The 8,347-nt window shown below is 46.3% G+C and overlaps 1 pseudogene; it reads right to left on the bottom strand.

Moving 5' to 3' along the window:
* Nucleotides 1–646: 646 nt before the first annotated feature.
* LOC119310227 lies at nucleotides 647–8,060 on the bottom strand (annotated as a pseudogene).
* Between the last annotated feature and the right edge of the window lie 287 nt (nucleotides 8,061–8,347).

The following is an 8,347-nucleotide window of genomic DNA, read 5'->3' as shown; positions in this document are numbered from 1 at the left end:
CGAGGTCATTCTAGGGGTCGATCCAACGGCCCAGATCCGATCAAGCCACCTGATCCGACGGTCAAGAATCCCAAATCGCAGAGGAACCGTGTGAGGAGCTTCTATTCTTATTTCTGGATGTAGAAATTGTGGAAGCGTCTCCACTCCCGTAACATGGGAGCTCGCGTGCTTTATATTGATTAGGCGAGGCCATCTCTCGCAGAGGCATACAAGATTGCGGTTTAAACTACCAGAGATATACATGGAGAGATAGAGGAGAATAAAAGGATAACAAGCTAACAACCTAGATTCTGCTAACTACTCTAACATGATAATGATAATGCGTGATATATGTTTAACATACAGAGGTGGGAGGATCAGAGAGAAGGGAATGTCGAAAGACGCAGAGCTTGCAGTGAGGCATAGAAGTTTTGAACCCAAGCTACAATAACATATTGACAAATCAAACGTTTTACAAGACAACAGAAAATTTGTAAAATGGGAAAACTTATAACTAAAGAGAAGTTTACAATTCTCTAGTTTTAAATTGGTCCCTGGTATCACCAGGTTCCTGTGGTTTAATAACATGAAAACGTTATGATGATGAACTTCATTTATTTAAAAAAACAAATAAGAGATAAAACCTGACTTCGACAAGGAGCAACAGCTAAGCCGGCATAGAAGTAGAAGTAGTTTGTGCTTCAGGTACAGGGTAGCTATAACGCGTGCCGGCGCCCAAGCGGAGCTCGCTGTCCGGTGTCCACCACTACTGGAGACCGTGCGCAGGGAGTTCCCTTCGCGCGCTCTTCCATAGCGTCGCCAATGGCAGGAGGTGCAGCCTCTCCTTCTTCTTGCCGAGCAAGGAGAAGAACATGTCACGGTGCGAGAGTGTCATCCACCAGATGGCAACACGGGGGAAGCGTTCCTTGAACTCCTCCCGGTGCTTGAAGTAGTCGCTGAACCCCTTGCAGATCAAGTCGTCCTCGTGCACGTACAGATTCGGCACCTAAGGGGAAAGCTGCTCGAACAACTTCTTCGTGCGCTCCCGATGGGACCGCAACACCTTTCCCGCACCAACCTTTACGACGTTACTCGCTGTTGGGGCTGGACAGCAATAATGCGCTGCACAAATTCACCGACACGGCAAATATGCACACTACACAGCCCCCTCTCCTTGTGATGAACTTTGAGGACAGCTTCAACCAACAAGTAAGCAGCGGAATAACACAAACAACATGCACAAGTGACACAGGATTTAACGTGGAAAAACCTCCTCAACTTGAGGAGTAAAAAACCACGGCTGTGGACCGACCGGTCCACACAACTTCACTATCAGAATGATGAGTACAAAGTCTTCTCTAGAACCTCTAGAGAGATTTAAAACACACTCTCCATGTTGCCAACCGGCAACAGCAACAACAGCCACAAGAGGCAAGATTTCGGCAAAGCAGAGTTTACACAGCTTCTGTACCCTTCAGTGTTTTGCAAACTGCTCTTAAACCGCTGAACCAAACAGCACCAAATTTGGCAGATAAGTATACACACGTGTTCTTGAGATCCCCTCCAAAATTCAGCTCAATCAGACATCGTTTGCCTACCCAAACTGTTCGTCTCCCAAAACTACTCTGTTCTGAAACTACAGCAGTCAGAGCTGACAAAACCACTCTCAAATCTAATGCTCCACTGACCCAATCCTCAAACCAGCTAACCAGATTGAAGTACTCAAAGTAAGGAACGAGCTCACCAAGTTTGGGGTCGATCCAAGCACGTTTGAGCCTCCAATCACCAGCTTGAACACTGACTAGTCAGATGCAGCAAATCTGGACAAAACCTCTGCTTCTTCTTCTTCCTCTCTCTCAGGTTGTGTTTTCTCTTGTGTGCTCTCTCTCTCACACTCTCACGATTGGCAGCCACCACCAGCAAGGGGTGGAGTGGCTAGGGTTTTCTCCTTGCTCCCTTCACCAGGAAACACTCACAACCGTTGGATGCAGAACAGATCAACGGTTCATATGTGTTGGACTTGTGTGGGCTGATGTTGGGCTGCCAACACACCTCCATGTGGAGGGACTTAGCCCAACAAACTCCCCCTCCCGACATCATGGAGGGTCTCACTGCCTTCCGGCAGCCATGCCAGCGAGCCGGCGCCATACTTCAATCTTCTTCCTTGTCACCACTTTAGTCAACATATCAGCCCCATTGTCCTCGGTGTGAGCTTTCTCAAGTTGCATTTTCTTGGAATACAACACATCTCGAATCCAATGATAATGGACTTCTATATGCTTAGACCTTGAATGAAAGCTTGCATTCTTACTCAAGTGAATAGCACTTTGGTTGTCACAAAACAACACATACTTGTCTTGTTTAAAACCAAGCTCACAAGCCAACCGTTTCAGCCACAATAGCTCTTTGCTCGCCTCTGTTACAGCAATGAATTCAGCTTCAGTTGTATTCAATGCCACACACTTCTGCAGCCTACTTTGCCATGACACCGCTCCCCCTGCATAGGTAACCTAGTAACCTGAAGTAGACTTCCTTCTATCAACATCTCCAGCCATGTCAGAATCTGAAAAGGCAATCAGCTTTGCCTCACCATCATCGAAGCAAAGTTTCACATTTGTGCTACCCCGAAGATATCTCAAAATCCACTTCACGGCTTCGCAATGAGGTCTTCCTGGATTGGACATAAATCTGCTCACAGTACTAACCGCATGAGCAATGTCAGGCCTTGTACACACCATAGCATACATCAAACTCCCAACCGCTGAAGCATAAGGAACATGATGCATTTCCTTTTTCTGCTCATCAGTGGTAGGACATTGCTTTCTGCTCAACTTGAAATGGGCTGCTAGTGGACAACTCACAACTTTAGCATTTTCCATCCTGAACTTCTGAAGTACTTTCTCAACATACTTCTCTTGAGACAAGTACAACTTGTTGCAATTTCTGTCTCGCTCAATTCTCATTCCGAGAATGTACTTTGCTGGACCTAAGTCTTTCATAGAAAAACATTTGCTCAACTCCTTCTTCAACTTAGCAATCCTAGAGACATTCTTGCCAACAATCAGGATATCATCAACATAGAGCAATAATATGATGAAATCATCACCTGAGAACCTCTGAATAAACACACAATGGTCTGAGCTACACTTCTTGTAGCCTTGCTCCCCCATGACAGTTTCAAACTTTATGTACCATTGTCTTGGTGTTTGTTTCAGGCCATAGAGACTTTTCTTCAGCTTGCACACATAGTCTTCTTTGCCTTTCACAAGAAACCCCTCAGGTTGCTCCATGTATATTTCTTCCTCCAACTCACCATGAAGGAATGCAGTCTTCACATCCATTTGCTCAACCTCCAAGTTGAGACTTGCTGCCATGCCAAGGATTACTCTTATGGATGTCATCTTCACAACCGGAGAAAAGATCTCATCATAGGCAATGCCTTTCCTTTTGCCGAATCCTTTTACAACTAGCCTAGCCTTGTACCTTGGATGTGATGTGTGCTCTTCTTGCTTGATTCTGTAGACCCACTTGTTCTTTAAAATTTTCTTGCCCTTGGGCAACTTCACCAACTCATAAGTATGATTCTTATGCAAGGAATCCATCTCTTCTTGCATAGCATTTTTCCACTCCTTCTTGTGCTCATCTTCCATTGCATCTGCAAAGCATTCAGGTTCTGGACTGTCAGATAATAACACCACGTATTGATCTGAGGGATACCTGTTGGAAGGAATTCGACCCCTGTTGGATCTTCTGAGTGGAGCAGCTGGTGGACTTTCTGGTGCTGGTGCTTCCTACTGATCCGGATCATCAACTTCAGCATCATACTCTTGTTGCTGCTGCTGGGGAGCATCTGCTTCACCTGCACCACCATGTACATCATCTTGTACATCTTCTGCATCTGCTTCAACTTGCACAAGAGCTGGAGCTGCAGGAACTGGGTCAGAATCAATCATGTCTTGCTGCTGTTGAGGAGGAACCTGCCCCTTTGTCTTCACAATATCCTCAATTGTTTGGTCTTCAACAAACACAACATCACGACTTCTCACAACTTTCCTTGCTATAGGGTCAAACAGCTTGTAGCCAAACTCATCACCACCATAACCAAGAAAGATACATTGTCGTGTCTTCGAATCAAGCTTTGACCTTTCATCTTGAGGAATATGAACAAAGGCCTTGCACCCAAAAACCTTCAGGTGGTCATATGAGACATCCTTGTCACACCAAACCCTGTTAGGAACATCTCCCTGCAAAGGATAACTTGGTGAGAGATTAATAAGATAAACTGCAGTCATCAAAGCCTCACCCCAAAAGTGTTTACGTAGCTTTGCACTTGACAACAAGCATCTAACTCTCTCCACAATTGTCCTGTTCATCCTCTCAGCAATACCATTCAGCTGTGGTGTCTTCGAGGGAGTAAATTGATGCCTAATGCCTTGCTGCTTGCAATATGCATCAAATGGCCCAATGTACTCTCCTCCATTATCAGTGCGAATGCACTTGATCTTCTTCTCAGTTTCTCTCTCAACCGAGGCTTGGAATTGCTTGAATACACCTAGTACTTGATCTTTGGTCCTCAAAGTGAAGGCCCAAACTTTCCTGGAAAAGTCATCAATAAAAGTCACAAAGTACTTAGCACCACCAAGAGATCTTACCGACATTTTGCAAACATCGGAATGTATCAAGTCCAGCTTCTCGGGCTTCTTGTGGGGAGGTAGAGTCTTGAAGGCAACTCGGTGTTGCTTCCCTGCTAGACAATCTGAACATTTCTTGATGTGAACTCCTTTCACACCCTTCAACAATTTTTTCTTCACTAGCACTGTCATCCCCTTCTCACTCATGTGCCCAAGTCTCTTGTGCCATAAAACACAATGATCATCCTTCTCTAGTGCACTGACAGAAGCACTAAAGAGCTTAGCATGAACATGATACAAAACTGAGACCATTTTACCTCTTGCAACAATCATGTTGCCTTTGGTGAGCTTGTACTGCCCTTTTCTAAAACTGCTCAAGTAATCATCTCCATCAAGCAAACCAACTGAAATAATGTTGAGACGAAGTGCCTCAACATGCCTCACAGATTTGAGGACTAACCCTGTACCATTTGCGGTCTCCAAATGCACATCTCCTTTTCCAATGATGGCTGCTCTATCATTGTTCCCCATCTTCACAACACCAAAATCACCTGATATATAGTTAGTGAAGAGCTCTCTGCGAGATGTAGCATGAATGGTAGCACCGCTATCCGCTATCCAAATCATCTCGTCACCATCCACAAGGTTGACGGTTTCATCAGAAACAACAGTGATCTTCTCCTCAACAGTGGAACCAAATCTGCCCTCATTTTATTCATGCATAACAAGCATGATGTCCTCTTCTACTGCAGTAACTCGGTTTCCCTCTGTGTCACTATCACTGTCAACTTGCTTCTGATCTTGTTTCTTCTTTTTCACCTTGTCTTTCCTCCACTTGTCACATTGCCACTTAATGTGGCCCTTCTGATGGCAGTGATGGCACTCATAATCAGCATACTTACTTTTTGATTTGCTCCTACCTCTTTCTGCCCCTTTACCTGGACCTCTGCTCTTGCTTCTTCCCCTGCACTGAGTGACTAGCACCTCTGAATGTGAGGAAGAAGTAGCTTCAGCCACCTTTCCGGACTCTTCATTTAGTACCCTGGTTTTCACAAGATTCCAAGTGACAACTCCATTAGGTGCTGAATTGCAAACCGTGACCTTAAAGGTCTCCCAGCTGTCTGGTAATGAGCCTAGTAGCAGCAAAGCTCTCACTTCATCTTCAAATGTTATTTCCATTGAAGAAAGCTGATTTATAATGCCTTGGAATGTATTCACATGATCTGCAATTAGAGTGCCCTCTTTGTACCTCAAGCACATCAATTGTTTGATCAAGAACATCTTGTTTGCACCTTTTTTTCGGGCAAACAACTCTTCCAATTTCTGCCATAAGGTGCGTGCATGTGTCTCATCAATGATATGGTTCAAAACATTGTCATCGACCCATTGCCGAATGAACCCACAAGCTTGGCGATGAAGTACCTTTCACTGACCTTCCTCAATGCCCTCCGGCATCTCAGTGGAGAACACTGGCTTCCAGTATTCTTTCACATACAATAAGTCCTCCATCTTGCCCTTCCATGCTTGATATTTGTACCATTCAAAGATATCATCCTGCTAGTATTCACTTCCATCTTTCACCACAGGAAACTCAGCAATTTGCACAAGCAAACCAAGGCTCTGATACCACTTTGTTGGGGCTGGACAACAACATTGCGCTGCACAAATTCACCGACACGGCAAATATGCACACTACACAGCCCCCTCTCCTTGTGATGAACTTTGAGGACAGCTTCAACCAACAAGTAAGCAGCGGAATAACACAAACAACATGCACAAGTGACACAAGATTTAACGTGGAAAAACCTCCTCAACTTGAGGAGTAAAAAACCACGGCTGTGGACCGACCGGTCCACACAACTTCACTATGAGAATGATGAGTACAAAGTCTTCTCTAGAACCTCTAGAGAGATTTACAACACACTCTCCACGTTGCCAACCGGCAACAGCAACAACAGTCACAAGAGGCAAGATTTCAGCAAAGCAGAGTTTACATAGTTTCTGTACCCTTCAGTGTTTTGCAAACTGCTCTTAAACCGCTGAACCAAACAGCGCCAAATTTGGCAGATAAGTAGACACACGAGTTCTTGAGATCCCCTCCAAAATTCATCTCAATCGGACATCGTTTGCCTACCCAAACTGTTCGTCTCCCAAAACTACTCTGTTCTGAAACTGCAGCAGTCAGAGCTGACAAAACCACTCTCAAATCTGATGCTCCACTGACCCAATCCTCAAACCAGCTAACCAGATCGAAGTACTCAAAATAAGGAACGAGCTCACCAAGTTTGGGGTCGATCCAAGCACGTTTGAGCCTCCAATCACCAGCTTGAACACTGACTAGTCAGATGCAGCAAATCTGGACAAAACCTCTGCTTCTTCTTCTTCCTCTCTATCAGGTTGTGTTTTCTCTTGTGTGCTCTCTCTCTCACTCTCACGAATGGCAGCCACCACCAGCAAGGGGTGGAGTGGCTAGGGTTTTCTCCTTGCTCCCTTCACCAGGAAACACTCACAACCGTTGGATGCAGAACAGATCAACGGTTCATATGTGTTGGACTTGTGTGGGCTGATGTTGGGCTGCCAACACACCTTCATGTGGAGGGACTTAGCCCAACACTCGCCAAGTGCAGGCGCCTCTTGGCCACCGGATCCAGGTTCAGGAAGTTGATCGACGTTATAAATGCCACGTGCGGTGGATTGAAGAGGAAGGTCGGGAGGTTGAACGGCTTCTTCTGCTCCATCATGTACCGTCCCACGACCAGCGCCACAGACGCTCCGAGAGAGTGCCCGGCGAGCCAGATGCAGCCGTCTTGGCCTTGGCTTGCTTGGTCCTCCTCCCTCATAAGTTCGTCGACCACCCTGCACGGTAGCTGGCAGCGCGTGCGTTTTTTCAGTTTGTTGGTCAGTACTTTCAAGTTATGGTAGTAGTCTCGAATCACCACCGTCCAGCAGGGGTTATCCGGCATGGTGCCCCTGAAGGCGACAACATACCGAGGAGCGGATGAGTGTGCGGGCACGTACTCCAACTCGAAGACGGCACCGAATATGGAGTCGAGGACGGCACCGAATATGGAGTCGGCGCCGAGCACGTCATCCACGAGTTCCTCCTTGAGACGGAAGTGAAAGCTCTCCCACCATGCCGGCGCGAGCGCCGCCGTCCCGGTCCTGCCCATAGCTCTGTCGCTCTCAAGGACGTAAGTGCCTTTGACGAGGCAGGCGGCGATGCAGCGGCGGTGCTCCTCGTTGTCCCTGTGACATTGATTCATATAGAGAAATCAGCCTACATATGCTGTGGAATGTGCCTATATAGCGCTGCCGCAGATAGAATCTACATACATGAGTCGGACGCATATAAACATACCAGTCAATCATCGCTGCAGAAGAACCGGCTCCCGTGATATGCTCCAGCTCACTGGCGTCGAAGCGGTCGGCGGTCGCTGAATCCATCCCCATCGATCAGTAATCAGTATGATGCCCTTGAACCTTGATCCACCTAGCTAGCTAGAGGTGTAGTAGACGCAGAAGCTAGCTACCGATCCTCGACCGTTGTTAACAGTCCTGATGAGCTTGTTTCTTTTTTCCGTGGCACTACAATAGTTACTAGTAGTACTGAGCTTCCAGTGTTTTGCTTGTGCTTAACTTGCCATGAGAACTTACTTATATACTAGTACTCCATTGACAAGTTTAGATGTAGCTGATGGAGCTAATTAATGATGGTTTCTCAGAATGAGTCCACTGGT

Source organism: Triticum dicoccoides, chromosome 5B (assembly GCF_002162155.2).
Source record: "Triticum dicoccoides isolate Atlit2015 ecotype Zavitan chromosome 5B, WEW_v2.0, whole genome shotgun sequence".
In the NCBI taxonomy this organism is placed as follows: Eukaryota; Viridiplantae; Streptophyta; class Magnoliopsida; order Poales; family Poaceae; genus Triticum; species Triticum dicoccoides.
Note: the sequence above shows the minus strand (reverse complement) of the source record. Positions and strands in the feature narration are given on the sequence as shown.